Genomic DNA, 20195 nt, shown 5'->3' with positions numbered 1-20195 from the left:
CCAGGCCTGCAGGTGCTTGACATCCATCCTACAGCCAAACACACACCCACAAATACCTGCCTATACAAAAATGTGGACACAGAACAGCAGCACAGTATCACCTATACATATAACAATATAATTCATAACTGCTCAGGGTCGCTCCGACCCAGGGTCCCTGACAAGAGCAGGGTGGAAAAATCGTATGTGATGCTATGTTGATACTATATGTTGCCCTGGAAAACAATACCATCTTTCTGATACAATTAGTACTTCACAAGAAACACTGGAAGTCAAATTAGAAGCTGAAATATTTTAGAGAACCTGTTGCTTGTTTTTGCCTGCGTATTAATAATGTATTGTAAGAGAAAAAGGTACAAGATATTGTATCAGCTTTAGTCATCTTGCTCAAATGATGGACCTTAATCTTGACAACAACGCAAGCAACTTAAAAAAAAAAGTCTTATGTAGAGTTAAAGATGTGTTTTCACCAAATTCTGCTTGTACCTATATGATGTAACCATAGTGAATTTTTAAAAACATTATGAAAAATGGTCATTTATTGTGATGAACCTTCACGGTGATGAGAAAATGCTTTACTAATATTTGTAGTTAATTTAGCTCACATTTTAGTCGTCCCCTCGCGACATTAGTGCTGCGGTTCTTTTTTCACTGCTTTCAGTCCTTTTCAACTGCCAGACGCAGCTGTTCTCAACAAACAAATCTCACACCTGCTCAGTACTAAACCGCAGATAGACACTGTTAGACAATAGCTGCTTACAGTAGTGGAGCATTTAGCAGCTAAATTGTCACATCAACAAACAACAACAGCAAAACAAAGCTGAGCTGAAAGAGAGACAATACTGGTCCTAAAATTTGCAAGGTGGTTTCACAGCGTTGCTCCGTGATTGCTGAATGTATAAATGTGCAACGCCTAAGTAAGAACTTTGCAGTTATTGAAGATTTTAAATATCTGTTTATTATTTTATATGTGCATTTTATTGATCAATAAAGTGGAGAGAGAAAGGACATATTGCAAGTCATGATTTGAGATGAAGTCCCATTCATCTCAATCCCAGTATTGAGGACTGAGCACCAATTCTGGTAACTTAAAATCTGTAAGATCAAATTAAAGAGGGTGTTTCAGTGGAATCATCTCAGCTGTCAGTTGTCATTGTACAATTTAAGATGTAATGTCTATCAGTGGTAAATCTCTAAAGCCAAGTCCACAAGTATAACTCATTATGATACTTATTTCCCATCATTCTTTTTAGTCTCCTGACAGGCTGCTGAAAAAGAGATGTTGGTTTAGTAGTCTGAACCCAGAAAACACAGTCACGCCCACTGTGTGCGTAAAGGAAAGAATAGATTGAAGAGCAAAAGACAGATACGAGAATGTCAGAGTGTCCTATTTCTGTTTTGAGCTGAACTCTTGCAGAGTCATTATCTGCTGTCTCACCATCTGTTCCCCTGTCCGCACCAGTGAGTTTTAACCTCTTTCTTAGAATGCCCACATTTTTAAAAAGCAGGTTTTTTGTTGTTGTTTGTTTGTTTGCCCCCAGGCTCCCAAATGATTTTAAGAAGTCTTATCCACCAAAAATGTTTTGTAAGATCTACAGTGTTTCTTCTGTCTTACATCATACAATGATGGATGTATTAATTTGTGATTTCCTAGGCAGTCTTGTCACACAAAACAATGTCCATGACAGTGATCATACAACAGTGCCCCCTGCTGATTGCATCTCTATCATTCACTCATTATAATGAGTTTATAAGCTGGCTCACAAGTACTTTTGCGTTCTTTGGCACTCTAGCAATTGTGCATGCAGACTTGAAGGGTGTCTTGCGTGTATATGCATGTAGTGAAGCTTTCCCACACACACATAGATAGCCTTTGGCTATAATGTAGCCATGGTCAGTGATTTAATATAGAACGTCTCCAGTATGGCTTTGAGATGGCTTCACTCACTAAATCTCTTTCATTCTCATCCATGTTTATTCAGCACTTCACTGCAATCTATCCTGACCTGTTTCCTGCTGCTTGCCTATTAAAATTCCTCTTAATTATAGAACACTCTGTTTAATTAACTTGATGGATGCACCCAATTTGATCCCATAGGGAAGGAGAGAGTAGAACAGAGAGACAAAATGAGTTCTTTGGGGTGTGGGTGCTGAAGATTTTCTTCCTCACTTGGGTATTACATTATGTGTTAATGATGCACCTGATAGACAGTGCTTATATAATTTACTTCTGTACAAGCATATGTACAAGTCCTTGCTAGTTAGCCTAATTCTGAGTAAATGTGCTGCTTCAAATGATCAACAGTGGGGGTTTTTTTAACTCTTTGATCTGTAAGATGCCAAAGAGAGGGAATATCATAAATATGGTCCTTGTAGCCATACTGGGCTTTAGTGCAGCATCACTGCTTTTATCTCCACTTCCACACCGAGTCCATATAAGTTAAAAAGGATTTGTTTTTTACTCTTAATCATGAAAATCTAAAGTAGTTGAGCAGTAGGATAAAAATATGGCGCTGCAAATAAAAATATGAATTCTTCTTGAAAAAGATTTGTTTTGTCTATCATTCATTTTTTCTTATTTTTCTCTCTTGAGAAATGTGCCATTTATAACGCTATAACGTGGAGTTTTTCTCTATTTGCAAGAAAAATATATTTAACTTTAGGGATTTCTTGTTTTACTCTTTGCTCTTATGGAAAGAAAGGAAAAAAGAATGAGAAGCAAAACGATTCAGAAAGTCAGACGCGCTCCTCTGTAACACCTGCCTTGCCATCTCCTGTAATCTCCAGGCCTGGTGCAGATGGACATAGCAGCACACATTATCCTGTGGGTGTGGAAGAGGTAGGCAAATGCACACGTAAACAAATCAGGGTGTCCCTGAGATTTCTAGTTTGTCAGGGAACAGAGAAAGCCAGCAGCTAAAGGGCAAGTCATTCCCTCTGTGCCGTATATAATACTGGCTTGCTAAATCAGTGTGGATATTCCTTGGTTTTTAAGTACTGATACAATAGAATAGTCTTATATAACTCAGCGTAATCTTCATGATCTATAGTTATTTATATTCCCTTTAGTAACTGGAGAATAGATGTAAATGTATAATTCAATAAGGGCTCCGTCTAAAACTATTTTCATTACTTATTCATCTACAGAGTATATTTATTAATCAAATCACCTAAGATACTTGTCAGTGTAAAAATATTAGCTGTATTGCCTATAGTGACCCAGAAAAATAAGGGCATTTCATATATATTGACTGCAAAGATTAATAACCTGGAAGCAAGTTGTTTGTCTAAAGTCGAGGAAAACTGGGTTTTAAACACTGTTGAGACTGAATTAAAAAACAAACCCTGAATAACTGAATCTGTTGTACTGGTTTTCAGGTGGTTGCACAGTGCCATGTAGAGGAGGGGCCTTTATATGAGATCATTCTCAGAGGAGAAGCATCAATAATCATCTACAGCCTTGAACCCACCTATTTGGGCTTTGGTCAGCAGGTACAGATACAGGGCTGACCTGACAGCTGAATTTAACATCTGATTACTTTATAACAGTTTGATTTGGACAGCTGAGACTCTGAGCTTGAGCAAATTCAATTTAAAATAAAATAACACTACGTAAGTAGCAAATCTCAGGTTCAATTTCAGCAGATTTACATCAATATAGGGATGTAAATCTAATTAACAGGAAGTGCCAAAACTTTGGGAATTGTCACTAATTTTTTATGGACAGCTGCTTCAGTGTTATATCATTGGCAGAAGATCTCACATGTGATGCAGTGCTATGGTCCTGGGTCTGTTTCCCAGTGTTTCGAGTTGCAATTCCTTATTCTTAGTTAAGAGCATCCTTAGTTTTCTATTCATTACCTTTGGTCTTTGTAAGGATTTAAGTTTGAAGTCTTATAGTTTGCATGTTCATTTGTTTTATTCTCCTGAAGAGCATGCAAATGGCTGTTGAACCCACCATTAAGCAAGCAGAGGGTGGTTTCTGTGAGGGCCTTGAAGAGGGAGGAAGGTTCCACAAAATATTAAAAAGAAAAACGTAGTTTTGTACCCTTAAAAAGTGGAACTATGAGCTACATTTTCCATATTTCTATATTTCTGTTATTGTAATCCCACTGATAATGATGGAATTTGCATTTCATTAGATCTGGTAATCGCAGGACCGAGTACGGATTTGAGTTTGTTTATGTAGCTCTCCATTATCGTGTGTTCATTTTTCCTCCTTGATGTTCTTTTATCCTGCTTCCCTTGTCCTTGTTGTTCTGTTGCCATCTGTTTGCTCACCCATGTGTCACGCCTGATATCTCAGACAAAACTAATTAGATTTTTTTAAAAACTTAGAGGAGTGAAGCATGCTGCCATTTTGAAGGGAACACTGATGAGCCCGAAAGAGAGGGCGTCACATTTGTTTGTGATTGTTCATTATGAATCTTGTTTGCTGCCTTGGTGAAGTTTGCTTTATGTTTATTTGTTTTTCCTCACACTGATGGTTATTTTCCCTTTTTCCGATTCAAATTCTCTCTGTTGTTGCCTGTTAATTCTTTCTGGCGACAGCATGATAATTGTCATTAAGACAGATTGTTTAAAGATGGAATGTTTAAGTTGGCATTTTACCTTGTTTTTTTTTAACACTAGAAATACTGCTGAGAGGAAGCACATAAACTTTAAATGTCACTGCCTAGTTTTCCACACCACCTCCACTCCTTCTTTGTGTATGCAAGCCATCCGGACCAGTTATCATTGATATTCAAAACAAGGACACATTGATTTTTGATTTAGTTGAAATAGCGATTCAGCAGAACATTTCTTCGACCTTCCTGTCTGTTCAGCATTCTTCTCTCTGGCGCTGTCTCTCTCTCTCTCTCTCTCTCTCTCTCTCTATCTTACTCCTGTGTTGTTCTCTTGTATTTATCCAGATTTATAATTAAGAAGGTTCTGAAACAGCCCTGATTGTTCATGCATGTGTACAGCTGTGAAATGTTTTATGTTTTTGCTTGTTTGTTTCCCTTCTATCTTTTCACCTTTCTGATATTTTCACAAACTATAAGATGTAAAAGGTGCTTCTCTAAAACGAAAAGAATGTTTGCTCTACAAAATATACAGGACACTAGGTGGAGCACTTTGTCTGTTTGCCATAAGCTGCTTGACATGATGAAACTAAAGGCACAGCCCGCTTTAAAAAGCAGACGAGTGTTTCCCCTCTCGGTTTAATCTTTGTCCTTTCCTCCTAGCTTTTTCATCTTGTAAGCAAAGCTGATGTGATCCTAAGGAATACTGGCCACGTGGGCTATAAATACAGTATACAGCCTGAAAAAGAGAAGGGGGACGATACTGATGAGGAGGAAGTGGGGCAGATGACAGACTTTGAACATGAGGTTAGACCTGATTGGCCCATGGTCGTTCCCGCTGAGGCGAGTTTATCTTTGGACTGCTTCTATTGTGGATATTTAAGTTATTTTAACATGAATGTTGATGGTTTCTTTTACCTGTGTTGCTTTTGTGTGAGTGACAGGGTTATGTTGAAGCCAGTATGGTGCAGTTACTATGGGTGCTCTACTTCCCAGGCATCCCAGAGGTTTTTAGGAAGAAGCTTCAGGTGCAGGTGGCTTTCCTACTACCGCAGGAGATCTCACTGACTGGAGTTGCAGTGTTTCCCAGGCTCAGCTTGAATTTGCCACAAATCCTACGTATGCACAGTCATTCATACAGTACACACATTTTACATGTAAATACATATTACACCAGTTTGCAGCCATGTTACTGGACCTCATAAGGATGTTGCCAGTAAACTGAATCATCCTTAGAAATATCTGTTTCCTTGGTTTTCTTTCTAACTCAATTTTACTGAAAAGCATCAAGCTCAAATTGTTCAGCTGATTTATAGTCCTCCCTTATAAGCACTGACACAAATTCAACTCTTTATTGCTGCGCTCGTGCAACACTGTGATTTCCCTTGCAGAGGAGGAGCGTTACAGTGATGTGTTACAGCAGGCCAGAACTGCTGTGGAGGCAGACAGAGTCAAAGAGGAGCTCATGAATGAAATTAGTGTTGGAAAAGGAGCAGTGGAGGAAACCTGCATACTCACAGTCAATAAATTCATTTTAGGAACAGCTCACAATCACAATATTCAGATCACAAAAAACAAAAAGAAACATCCTGTAATTGTATGCATGTTGTTTTGATATTATCACGCAGAGAACTAACAAACGTTTATTTGTAATGAAAACCACCAACAAAAGCGGTATTTACAACGGTAGAACAAAAGTCAGTGTCCTGAGAAACCTTTAAGGTTTATTTTCATCTTCATACTGCAGTTAGTGCAGATTTGTATGTGTCCTACACATAAAATGTTTTGTATATATATATGAAGAAGTTGCACATTAACAAAATAAGCTGCATATTAACAAGTAATATTTCTTTCCTTCAGGTATTACTGCTCCAGCTCCAGAAGCTCACAGATCAGAAAAAAAGAATAGAAAAAAATAAACAATATAAAACGTTGAGGTAAAGTCCTAAACTCAGAAACCTAGGACGATGACAGTAGTAAAATGTATTTGGAGATATTTATGCTGACCAGTTTTGCCAACTTTTAAATACTTTTCTGTCTTTTGACTACGTGACTAGCATGAAGAGCTGCTTCACATGGAGATCGATAGGTTGCTCATCAAAGAAAATGCTCTTGCTGTGGCTGCTAGCTTGCTGGAGGCCGGAGAACCACAAGGATCCTTCAGAAAGTGGCACAAGCTATTCAAGTATGTACTTACAACCACACACATGCAGTTTAGTGGAACAGATGGTCCACTCACTGGACTGAAATGAGAACTGTGTCCAACTGTGCTGTGGAATTCAAACAGTCCTTAATACTGAATGATATTTGGTTGCATAGCAGATTTTATTACTTGGTGTTTTTGCAAATTTGTGGGTACATGGTGTGGCTATTTATTTATTTTCAGTTTGTGCATTTTTGATAACATGTCATTATCTTGTGTTCACAGTGTATAAGTGCAGAATACAAATGATATGCAAGATACTAAGTTTCTTTACAAAACAGAAAGCCGTCTTTAACTAAAAAGAGAAACTCTTTCAAAACTAAAAAACTCAAACACTCACACAACATCCTGTAATTGTAAGCATGTTTGTGTCCAACGTTTTATTCTTCACTCTCCACAGGTTTCAGCTCCCAGAGTATGTTTTAGACTTTGTTTTTGTCATTCCTAGCAAAGTTATCAGTCAAACTGCAAAAATTACCAGTGAAGGATCAATATCTGTGTCTTTCCATGTCATTTGCAAACATCTTGAGAGCACAGGTAACACCATATCTACTTTTGTCCCGTGACATTTTCAGTCCTCTGTCTGTCTCCTTCTGTTTTTTAATACTTTGATATTTTCCACATGATCTGATTTATATATTAGAAGTGATTTGTCCTATGGAATTGAGTTCATTCCAGTTTTATTTACATAGCGTCAAATGACAACAACGGTCACTTCAAGGCGCTTTATATTGTAATGTAAAGACCCAATCAGACAACCCCCTGTGAGCAAGCACTTGGCGATAGTGGGAAGGAAAAACTCCCTTTTAACAGGAAGAAACCTCTGGCAGAACCAGGCTCAGGGAGGGACAGACAACTGACATGATCCTGTCGAGGGGAGGGAGATAGGACAAAAGACACACTGTGGAGGAGAGCCAGAGATTACTAACTAATAATTAAATGAATCTATGAAGCCAAATGTATAGAAAAATATACAAAAAACAGAAAGTAGGCAGTCCTGTGTGGAAATAGAAAGTATTACATTAGACTTTCAAAAAATAAAAATAAAAATGTTTAGATATTACAGTTAGAAGTCTTAATGTCAAAGAAAAACAAACCAATAGTAGACAAGTTTACAGATGAAACAAAGCTTAAATAATTTGTTGGCATTTCCACCATTCAACAGCTGTAAAATTATTAGAGCTGATGAAAGCAAACAAAACTGGATTTCTGATATCAAATGATTTATGACTCTTACTGGTTTATCACAGGTTTCACAACCAATTTTAAAAGTGTGAAGAATCTGCCTTGTAGTGAGACACAGACTTTCACAGTTTAGTTAGACCCTCAAGGAGCCAAGCTGAGTGTCCTCCCAATCCAGGTATCCACAAGAATAGACAAGCTTGTATACGGCTAGAAATACATTTATTGTGTCTTTTCATTCAGTGTCTATAAACAGTTTTGGGTCTGTGTTATTAATCTCATCTTTGTCGATACAGGTTGCAGATGGCCCAATGGTACAGATACGACTGTATGCCATGGTAACCATGCCAGATGTCACTGTTTCCAGGGATACAGTTCAGTTTGACACTGCAGTGTGGCATGTGTCAGAGTACAAAGGGCGATAAAAAGGGGCAATGGTATAATATGCTCTAGCTTCTGCTAGAGGTTTCTTCCTGTTAAAAGGGAGGTTTTCCTTCCCACTGTCCCCAACGTGCTTGCTCAAAGGGGGTCGTATGATTGTTGGATTTTTTTCTATGTATGTATTATTGTAAGGTCTACCTTACAATATAAAGTTCCTTTAGGCAACTGTTGTTGTGATTTGATGCTTTATAAATAAAACTGAATTGCATTGAATTGAACTGAAAAATTGAATTGAGTATACTGGGTCACCGTGGTGCTATCTTGTTGTTAACTGTAAAATCAAGTGAATACGTGAATTTTTTCTATGTACTTCTTATCAGACCTGTACATTTGATACTTGAGAAAATCTCTTTAATTGACAGCCAGATGTGGCTTGTATTAATTTGCTATCATAAGCTATTATGAGTGTTGGTGCAAAAGGAAAGATTCCTTTTGTAACGCATCAGATGAGAACAATACAGCTACTGAACCATGAGTCTGTGCCTTGCCAACTGGAGCATTGCTGAGAAGTTTCAGGCTTTTAAAAAGGTATGACTTTAGCTCGTTTATGGATAAAATAAAAACTTAATCCACATTCCACACGGTAAGAAAAATAGGGAAGTATAAGTGAACAATAAAATATGTGCACGGCATTATAATCGAATGCAGCATTGTGGAAATAAGTTATTTTAATATCAGGGAAAAGTAGAGTACTGTGAGTAGTAACATGTGGGTGATATATAGCAAAATAAAGACGGGGATGCTGACCTTCATGTACATCTCTTTCAGTGTGCTTATGTAGTGGTGCGCATGGCTGAGAGCACCCAGCATGTGTTCCTCACGGGTCAGGTTCACGGTGAGGCTCCACATCTCGAGTTCTGGCCATCGGTGCTGGAGCTCAGACCTTGCCTCCCTGCCAGCACTGAGGTTGAACCTGAGGTTACCGCCAGAAACCCCTGTTCTTTCCCCACTGAGTTTTACTCCCTGGAGTTCACACACAGTACCTCCAGGAAGAAGAGGTAAGTCTTCAGTTTCAGAAATAGTGTTGCAAGTTTACATTACAATGTATCGTATATTTTTTAAAAGGCAAGGCCCCAAGTGAGGTAGTAATGTCAAATACATATATTTGTAATGAGTGTGTGGTGTCCTTTTATTGATAAATTACTGCTTGGTTAAAAAGAGAGGGAGGGAGACAGGCATTGTTTTCTTCGGTCAATCAGTTAATCCCTCACAGCTTTTCCAAATTGAATTATTTATTGTTATGCTGCAGTGTCTTTAATTGGAATGCATGACATTGCAGTGTTTACTAATATCCCTTTACAGTTTGTCAGGACTTCCAGCATTTAACTCAGTGTTACCAGTTAGAGTTGGATTGTAAATTACATTACATAGTCACATAATGTTGTTTTTTAAAATGCATCTCATCTTGTTTTCTGCATTCAGTTTTCCTGTATATGTTCATTTTACTGGATTAATAATCAAATAAAGTATTTCTCATTTCATGCAGATCCTGCATTTGATGCATAAGTGCAACATTTTACATCTATGTAAGTTCTCATCCACCCAGGTCACCATAGCCTGGAGTAAGATGTTTGACCTTTAGAGCTAAATGCTGATGTGTAAATCTGGTATTTAACCCATAATGGAAATGTTACCTTGGATGTGGTTCTGAGTCCAACTATTAGCCACCTACAATGCAGTCTACACCTATACATTACACCTACAGCTATTAAAATGTTTTCAAAAACCTAAAAAGCTCTTCTTTATCTTAAGCTTTTAACTCTAAATAAATTATCTTTGCAAACTATTTTTTTGTAAAAGCAACAGTGAAATTTGAATTCAGTTGTTTGAGAACTGACAATTGTCTGCCACATGGGTGTTGATGTGTCACCTGATGGTTTAGCTGCATGTAGCTGCAGAAGCATTGCTCTGATTATATATGGAGCCCCAGTGACAGGTTAAAAAAACACAGATTCCTCCTAATTTAAATAGTTAAATGAAGACAGAGTGTAAAAAAAAAAAAAAAAAAGTAACCAGCTGCCATATTTAGCATGGTATTAAGGGCGTTTTTCTCTTTTTTCTTAGATAAGAGCAGCACATCAGCTGCCTTGGCACGCCAGTATGGAGCAGTGTGCCTTAGTGTTGATGCTGTGGCTGCAGATGTGCTGCTAAATGGCACTTCACCGCTAGCCTGACTGCCAGACAACTATTTGACTCTGCTGCTGTGGAGTATGCTCAGAAGAATCCTGGCAAGCTGGAAGTTAAAGAAGTAGGTTGTGATGGACAAATTAATAAGAATGTCTTTAACTGGTTTAACTGGTTTAGGAAGAGACTATAAATGTACTTAAAGAGAAAGGTGTAAATTTCAAGGGGATTCCCATCCTTAAATAATTAAAAATATTTCTACAGTAAGGTAGGATACCACAGGAAAAGATTTTAGATTTATCTACCTGCTACCAGGTCCAGTCGTTGGAGAAACTTCAGAATCAGGGCCTGCAACACCTCATCTACTTTTCCACCTGATACAACAAAAAGCAGGAAACGACTATAAATGTACTTAAAAAGAAAAAAAGAAGTTTTTAAAAACTTCTTTAGTCCTCTTTTAGTGTGTTTATATTCTCAATAAAGTGGTGGTTTTAGCATCTTTTTTGTAGGTGAAGTCACTCTTTTACATCTCTATACAAAAATAACATTTAAAATGTAAATGCAGACTGAAACTAGCCCTTAGGTTAAATTTCAACATGAACTGTAGTCAGAACACATTCAGCCTGCTTTTAAACAAATGCAATGAAATGCATTTACAGTTTTTTACAGCCGCTAGGACACATTTCACAATACTTAGGTCACTTTTGCAAAACTCTTCACACAATTCTCCTAACTGACCTTCAGCTTGGCAAAGCAGTTCATTTCACATTCAAAATGCACTACAACTACCAAAACACTTTATTCAGGTCTCAAATAAACTCATTCTTCCAGAACACTAGCAAAGGTTGACAGCCAACAAACACACTTTGTCACCCACAAAACAATGACCTAAAAAACACTAACAACATATAGCATGACACAGTGTTTTCTTGTGTAAAACAAGGACACATCTCTGTTTAGAATTTCAATGTATGTTACTGGAATGAATCAGACATCATGCAGAATTCGTTAATATTTGTTTATGTATTTTTATTTTTTTGCACTAAGTAATCCCAAAATACAAGAATTTGTATACACACCATCCACTGATACACATACAATAGTAATGCTATTCTACTCGGTCTTCTCCATTTGGCCACAGGTTCTCATCCACATCACATCTTATGCCATCTAGGGCAATACACCTAGGAAAGAATCTTCTGGCATGCCAGAATTGAAGGAGTTGAAAAATTGAAGGAGTAACACCTGTGTAGATGTTCATCTACAATGAGAATAAGCTGTGGCTGGTTAAACTGCATTTTTAGATTTAAAATATGTTTCAATAAAATATTGCTGTTGGATTTTGCTGTCTTTTTAAGTTTTGCATTGTGTTATTGTTTTGGCCATAAGTTTAACAGTTTTGAAAACAGTATGTAAGTATATGCAAAATGTCCTGTACGTACAAAGATTTTTGGCAGTTGTTGTGTCTGAGTGAGAAAATAATTCATGAAATTTGAGAGATGTAGTCATTGAATGCATTTTGTGCCAAAACAATGATAACTGATCCTCAGTTTGGCCCACATAGACTTCTGTTGTGCTCACTGTGTGAGGAGTTTTGCAAAAGTGACCTAAGTATTGAGAAATGTGTCCTAGCGTCTGTAAAAAACTGTAATTCAGTTTAAAGTCATTTTAGAGGAGAAGAGGATGTTGTCTAAGCTAACATCCATCATGGACAACACCTCCCACCCCCTGCATGAGACTGTACGAGCACTGAGCAGTTCAGCAGTACATTTTTACAATCACAGCATAGGAAGGAGCGCTACCGCAGGTCATTCTTACCAGCAGCTGTCAGACTCTATAATGCAGCTTAATATTCTTTTGATCATCTTACTCACCAGCTTGTTTGCTTACTGTACATTTCATACATAGCTCTGTAGAATTGATACATATCCCTGTACATTTTATACGTATTACCGTGCAATTTTTAAAATTTTTCTATACATATTCTGTACATTGTTACCTGTATATACCTGTATATACAAACTTGGATGCTTATGTATATAGGACCACCTTGTGTCTTCCTTTTATATTTTTATTTTCCCTTGCTGTAAGAGCTCTGTAACACCGAAATTTCTCATCCGTGGGATAATAAAGGTTTATTCTATTCTATTCTATTCTAACTTCAGAATTAGGGCCTGCAACACCTCATCTACTTTTCCACCTGGTACAACAAATAACTGTGAGGACAGAAGCAGTGAAGATGACTCTAAGGCTCCCCCGATCTCAAAATATTTCTTTATCTTTTGACTTCAACTTCTAAAATGACTTTTTCTAAAAACCTTTTAGTCCTGTTTCAGTGTATTTACATTCTCAATAAAGTGGATGTTCTCGAAACAGGTTGATATCAGCTGCATCCCAGTACTTCCAAATCTCATGGTACACCATTGGTGGACATTCGTATCTATCACTTCAGGGGAGAAGCCAAGAAGTTTAGTAATTTTTTCTATTTCTCAAGGGCTCTTGTTGTGCTTTAGAGTTTTCTCCCTCCACATTTAAACTGACATGTACTGCAATGCTTCAGTGTTGTCCCGCAGTCTCACCCTCAACTCAACAGTGAGGGATATGGTAAAGGCTACACACCACTTCCTGACATTATTTTAATCCTCAGGCGCAAGGTGCAACTCGACTGCTTTCAACTCAAAAGGGTAACCAATTTATGGTTTGGAACTGAGCTTTAAAGTAGTGTTTTCCCTCAAAAGCCTTGATGACAGGCTGTACCTCTCCCAGCACAAAGCTTATTGTACCTGTTTTCTGTAGGTGATTGAATCCAACACTGGGAGAGGAGGAGAAACTGTAAGCAACAACTATCAAGGTTTCAGCCCAGTATACTTTCATTAGGTGAAGACTTGATTCTTACTGTTATCTCTGATATAATATTTTTAGAAGTACAGAAACAATATAAAATAATCACATTTAGAACTGAATTTATCAAATTGTATTTCTTGCTACCTTTCTAACTTATGTTTATAATATGCAGCGGATATTTTTTGTGTTCTCTCCATAGATACAAGATCACACCTACATGTGACAACAACTTTGGTCCACTGATCTACGGCACCAGGAAAACCCAAAGCTTCACCATGGAAAACCATGGAGACTTCAAGACTTTTTTCACCATCACAGACCCTACACTCCTAAGCAGGACAGGGTAAGAAATCAGAAGACAGAAACAACAAATTAACAGACACACATGCACTTATCGATCTGTGCGTCTGTCCTATTCTCAGAAACACCAAATTATTCTAATAAATAAATCAAGGTACCTCTGGACTGTTACCTGTGTGTTGGTGGTTGTTGTTTGGCTGTACTCAGCTGATTCACAGGATTTAGCAGGTATATTTCTATGAACCAGAGTAGGTGCAGCATCTTGTCTAAGGTCAGCTGAAATGGTTGAGCGCAGTTATTTTGGAGTTGACCTTATTAAATATGTGTTTGTAGGAATTTAACATTTTGGAAGGAGCAGTTGCATGTTCAGGGCTGGGACATGGGCTGGCCCAAACTGTGTGGAAATGTGATTGTTTAAACTCCATATTGCTTATTTTATAGTTTAGGTTACTTATTAGTTTTGATGTTAATATCTAATATAATGTACTAACGTAGATTGGTAACAATAGGCTGTGTGTTACTAATCTGCATACTGTTATTAATAATAATTATTGTGGGTGATTTTAACATCCATGTAGATGCTAAAAATGACAGCCTCAACATGGCATTTAATCTGTTATTAGACTCAATTGGTTTCTCTCAAAATGTAAAAGAACCCACCCACCACTTTAATCACACTCTAGATCTTGTTTTAACATATGGCATAGAAACTGAACATTTAACAGTGTTTCCTGAAAACCCTCTCCTGTCTGATCATTTCCTGATAATATTTACATTTACAATAATTGATTACACAGCAGTGAAGAGTAGACTATCATAGTAGATGTCTTTCTGAAAGCGCTGTAACTAAGTTTAAGAATATAATCCACCCACTGTTATCATCTTCAATGCCCTGTACCAACATAGAGCAGAGCAGCTATCTGAACGCTACCCCAGCAGAGGTCGATTATCTTGTTAATAATTTCACCTCCTCACTACGTACGACTCTGGATACTGTAGCTCCTGTGAAAACTAAGGTCTCTAATCAGAAGTACCTGACTCCGTGGTATAATTCTCAAACACGTACCCTAAAGCAGATGACTCGTAATCTGGAGAGGAAATGGCGTGTCACAAATTTAGAGGATCATCATTTAGCCTGGAGAAATAGTTTGCTGCTTTTGTCATGGTCCTGGGTCGGTGACCCAGCGCTTTTAGTTTGTTATCATTTTCTAGATGATGATTGTTTAAGTTCTGTGTTATTTTCGATCTGCCTCTAAGTCTGCGTCTGTACCTGTCTGTCTATGGTGTCTCCCCATCTGTTTGTGAATCTGTCTGTTTAGTTCAATGTCTTGTCTGGTTCCATGTATCTGAGTTTCCTGTTTTATTGTGAAGGTCCGTGTCGTATGTGAGTGTGATCAGGTTACGTTTCCCCTGTCCCGTCAGCCCAGATTCCTCCCAGCTGTGTTGCCCTCCTGTCTCTCATCCCCTGATTACTGGTGTGTGTATTTAAGCCCTGTGTGTTCTCCTGCCTGTTGCCGGTTCGTCTGTATTACTCGGTGTCAGTCTGTGTATCCACCGTGTCTTCTCCCTGCTGTTCATCGTCATCCTCCTCTGCTCGTTTTCATTCAGGTTTGTGCTCTGTAGTTTAGTTGTTTCCCAGTTTAGTTTAGTTCGAGCCCCGTTTGCTGTTTGTCCACATTTTTTTGTGTTCAATAAATCACCTTCACTCCTCTACGACTGCCTGCGCTTGGATCCTCATTTATTCCACACGGCTCGCCTCGGCAGCCGTGACAGTACGAACCGGCCACTATGGACCCAGCAGCAGTCAACCCGCCCGAGGAGCTCCGGGAGGACATTATTTACTCGGTGGACAGATTAATTAACTTATGGCTCGAGCATGAGGGGAGAGAATTCCGCCAAGGCATAGCTGTTCGGCTACAGCTCTTAGTTTCTGGTCTCCCCTGGTTGCTCAGCTCACTTCACCCGCTCACACAGAATTTCGTTCTGAACGAGCTTCATCTTCTCCCCCCTGCTACCACCCACTCTGCAACTCATGCTTCACTCCCTGACCCGACGGAGAGTGTCCTGCCCGGCCCGTCGGTCCAGCCTTCAAATGGGAAACGGCACTCACGCCGTCGACGCCCCTCGCCACAGTCGGACCCCAGGATATCAGAGCGGCTGACTGTGGTGAGTAAAAAGGATAACGGCTCCAATCTGAACTGTAAGACTTTTTCTTCTGGGGTTGTTCGGGGTGTGTCAGTGGGAGCTAATTCACAAAGCTTACCTACCTTCGTGATAACTGATCTCTCCCAGGTTGGCATTTTTAAGACTTCAGCGAAAGCAAAGGGCTGTTGTTCTTCTGAACCTGTTAAACCCATGTCAGCTAACCCAGGGTCTGCTAAAACTGTGGCATATATCCCAGAGACAATTAACACCAGCTCTGATAATACCAGGACTGTTTATTCTTTTGAACTGCAACCGGATGCTCAGTTAGCCGCCCGGCCTCAAGCTCAGTTAGCCGCCCGGCCTCAAGCTCAGTTAGCCGCCCGGCCTCAAGCTCAGTTAGCCGCCCGGCCTCAAGCTCAGTTAGCCGCCCGGCCTCAAGCTCAGTTAGCCGCCCGGCCTCAAGCTCAGTCTCCAATTCCACCACCGCCGTCCATCCGTTTGTTCTAAGCAGAGCGTCAAACCTAATGATAATGTCAACATTCCTCAAAGGCTGGCCAGTTTTGAGACTGAGATGCACTCCAGGGCCTCCCCAGAGGCTGGGTTTCAGCCCCCATCAGACTCTGGACCCCTGGAGTTTAAGAAGCCAGCTGAGGACTGCACCCGGCTGTTGCTGCCTGAGCAGGGTCAATGCTCTGCGCAGCTGCAGGCCGCTATGTGTTTGCCAGAGGCCCGTGCCTGCTGGTCCTGTTCTGTCCCTGCCAGAGGCCCGTGCGCCTGCTGGTCCTGTTCTGTCCCTGCCAGAGGCCCGTGCGCCTGCTGGTCCTGTTCTGTCCCTGCCAGAGGCCCGTGCGCCTGCTGGTTCTGTTGCGTTCCTGCCAGAGGCCCGTGTGCCTGCTGGTTCTGTTGCGTTCCTGCCAGAGGTCTCCACACCTGCTGGTTCTGTTCTGTGTGTGCCAGGGGCTCCAGTGGCCACTGGTTCTGTGACTGTTTTTGCTGGGGGGCCCGAGGAGCCCGTCCAGCGTCCTGCCTCGTCAGCCGGGGGGCCCGAGGAGCCCGTCCAGTAGGGCTGAACGATTATGGAAAATAATCTAATTGCGATTTTTTTTTTTTTTTTTTTTTTTTTTTTTTTTTTTTTTTTTTTTTTTTTTTTTTTTTTTTGCCCCAATATTGCGATGCGATATGCGATTATTTTTTAAGGTCTTTGTCTTCTGTATTATTAAACAAAGACAAGCAATACATCATATAGTATGGCCAATACTATATTACATTAATTTTAAACTTTTCTTTCCTGGAAGACAGACCTCTGTTATGATGACATGAGGTGATGCATGAATTGATGACTGACATTTTTATTTAACTTCTTCAATCACAACAGTATATTTGAACATACACAATAGTTTATTTTTAGCTTACAAACATCTGAGCATAAAGTGCTGACAAGGAACCCTGGTGTAAACATTAAAATGAAAGTCAGTACAATGTGCAGATTGCAGAAATATACATAAAAAAAATCAGTGGCTTTACCACACTCAGTTTTTCGACATCTGTGAACTACTAGACAGTCATTCAATTAAAAAATAATATTAAATAAATAAAACTAATAAATAAAAAATACACACATCTTACTGATCTCTGCAGTCAGTAACATTACACATAAAGTGCAAACATAATAGCAATTGTATAAACACACACACAAACACGCCTTTAAAATTTAAAGGCGTGAAATTGGACGGTCTAGCCTTCTGATTAGCTAATCAGAAGGCTAGTTCTGATTAGTGTCACCGCTGTCTCGGTGGAGTTTATTAAACTCGGCCGTCTGCTTCTTGCTATCTAAAATATAACCAGACACTGGTGTAAATTCTCGACTGTCTCATACTTCTGTTTAATAAGTTTTCTGTTTGACGTTTAGTCAGCTGTGTGAAAACCAAGGAGGAACCCACCCGGGGGATTAATAGTTTTATTTTATCTAATCTAATAACTTTAATCTCAGCCAAACTGATTTACTCACGAACAAACAAAACACTGAAAAAAGCCCAACAATAACATTTTTAGGTTGTCTAAGTGACTTATATATTACGTTTAACCCGAGCAGCGAAACTCCGCGGTGATCTGAAAATGATGTGCCGGGAGTTGTGCCGTTCTCGGCCGCATCAGTAACCCTCGAGCTCCCGGCTAGCTGTCGAGCTGGTGGGTAGCAGACGCCTCTGAAAACGTCAAAGCACTTTTGCAAATATGGGATATCTTGATAAACCGAGCAGATATTTGATGTTTACACAACTACTTTCTCGCCTGAAAATATGTTAAAAGTTTATTTTGTGACCCAGAAAGATTAGTATGAGTAATTTTAAAACTTAGTAGTGGCCGCCATTGCTGGAAACTGGAGTTTGGCTGTGCCGCGCTATGAATTCTGGGATATGGTAGTAATTTGGACAGCCTTCGGCGCGTCGCTGTGACGTAATCGGTCTACAAATGCGGCCTCAGGAGGATGCAGCCCATGAATTTGGACATGTCCAGAGTATAATCGCAGCCTTTGCGGTTAGAAAATTGCACTTGATCATGTCGCGATATTATCGCAAATGCGATATATCGTTCAGCCCTACCATCCAGCGTCCTGCCTCGTCAGCTGGGGGGCCCGAGGAGCCCGTCCAGCCATCAGCTGCAGTCTCATCACCGCCTGCAGTCTCATCACCGCCTGCAGTCTCATCACCGCCTGCAGTCTCATCACCGCCGTCTGGTCCGGCTCCAGCGTCCTCGTCTCCATCCTCCTCGTCTGGTCCGGCTCCAGCGTCCTCGTCTCCATCCTCCTCGTCTGGTCCGGCTCCAGCGTCCTCGTCTCCATCCTCCTCGTCTGGTCCGGCTCCAGCGTCCTCGTCTTCATCCTCCTCGCCTGGTCCGGCTCCCGCATCACCTGCAGTGGCCTCCTCTTCAGCTTCAGCCTCAGCTTCCGCCTCGCCTGGTCCAGCCTCAGCTTCCGCCTCGCCTGGGGCTGCAGGGGCCACGCAGCCTTCAGGTCCCCTACTACCACCTCCACATCGTCGGTCATCTGCCAGGCCGCTTGTTGGGCATCTCCGCCACCGTGGACGCCCTCCTGGACGCCGCCACTGCCTTCCGCACGGCCGGCCCCCGGACTTGTTTCCACGCCGCCGTTGCCGCCCGCGCGGCCGGCCCCCGGACTTGTTTCCACGCCGCCGTTGCCGCCCGCGCGGTCGGCCCCCAGAACTGTTTCCACGCCGCCGTTGCCGTCCGCACGGTCGGCCCCCAGAACTGCTTCCACGCCACTGCCTACTGCGCGGCCGGCATCCGGACCTGCCCCGTTGCCATTCGCATGGTCGGCCTCCTGAACTTGACCATCTGGGCCTTTTTTGGACTCCCCATCTGCGGGGAAGAAACGCCGATCGCACCGCGGGCGCGCCACCCCACAGCCGGACGTTCGGACTTCTAATTCGCTGGCTGTGGTGAGTGAGGACTCTGTGTCGGTTCCAGACTTTGTGACTGTTCATTCAGGGGCTGTGTTTTGTGTGGCGGATGTCAACGCGAGCTGCTTATCGCCTGTGCAGCTACCGGCAGCTCAGTTAGCTCCCCCGCAGCCTCTCTCAGCTCAGTTAGCTCCCCCGCAGCCTCTCTCAGCTCAGTTTCCAGTGCCACCCTCAGCTCAGTTTCCAGAGCCTCCCTCAGCTCAGTTTCCAGTGCCGCCTGTAGCGCAGGCCCCAGTAGCTCCAGTGCCCCCGCTACCCGTAGCTCTGGCTCCATAATCATCGGCTTCGCTCATTCACTCCGTGCAGGGAGAAAGTTTAATTTCACCTCAAGGTGCTTTTCATGGTTCAGCCGCCATTGGCACAGTTTGCCGCTCCAGGGCCTCCCCAGAGGCTAGGTCTCAGTCCCCAGCTGATTCTGGACCCCTGAAGTCTAAGCAGCTACATGAGAACTGCGCCATATCAGCATTGCCTGTGCAGAGCCCGTGCTCAGTGCATTGCCAGTTGCCTTCGTGTTTGCCAGAGGACTCCATGACTGCTGGCTTAGTGATGACTTCTGCTGGAGGGTCCGACGGACCGCTCCGGCCTTTGTTTCCTGTTTCCGCTGGGGGGCCCAAGGTGCCCGTCCAGCAGCCTTCCTCGTCAGCTGGTGGTTCCGGAGAACCACGCCAGCCTCATGCCACGTCAGCTGGAGGGCCCAAGGAGCCCGTCCAGCAGCCTTCCTCGTCAGCTGGTGGTTCCGGAGAACCACGCCAGCCTCATGCCTCGTCGGCTGGAGGGTCCGAGGGGCCTGTTCAGCCTCCTGTCTCCGCTGGAGGGTCCGAGGGGCCCGTCCAGCCTCCTGCTGCAGCTTCGTCATCCTCGCCTGGTCCAGCTTCGTCATCCTCGCCTGGTCCAGCTTCGTCCGTGTCTTCACCC

The 20195-nt window shown here is 41.6% G+C and overlaps 1 pseudogene; it reads left to right on the top strand.

Moving 5' to 3' along the window:
- The window catches only part of LOC146706422 (uncharacterized), a 55974-nt pseudogene that overhangs the window by 17315 nt on the left and 18464 nt on the right, over positions 1-20195 (top strand).

The sequence above is a fragment of the Copadichromis virginalis genome, linkage group LG7 (genome assembly GCF_057382275.1).
Source record: "Copadichromis virginalis isolate Kocher_CV1m ecotype Utaka linkage group LG7, C_Virginalis_male_GT1.1, whole genome shotgun sequence".
Taxonomy (NCBI): Eukaryota; Metazoa; Chordata; class Actinopteri; order Cichliformes; family Cichlidae; genus Copadichromis; species Copadichromis virginalis.
This window is presented reverse-complemented; position numbering and strand designations above follow the sequence as displayed.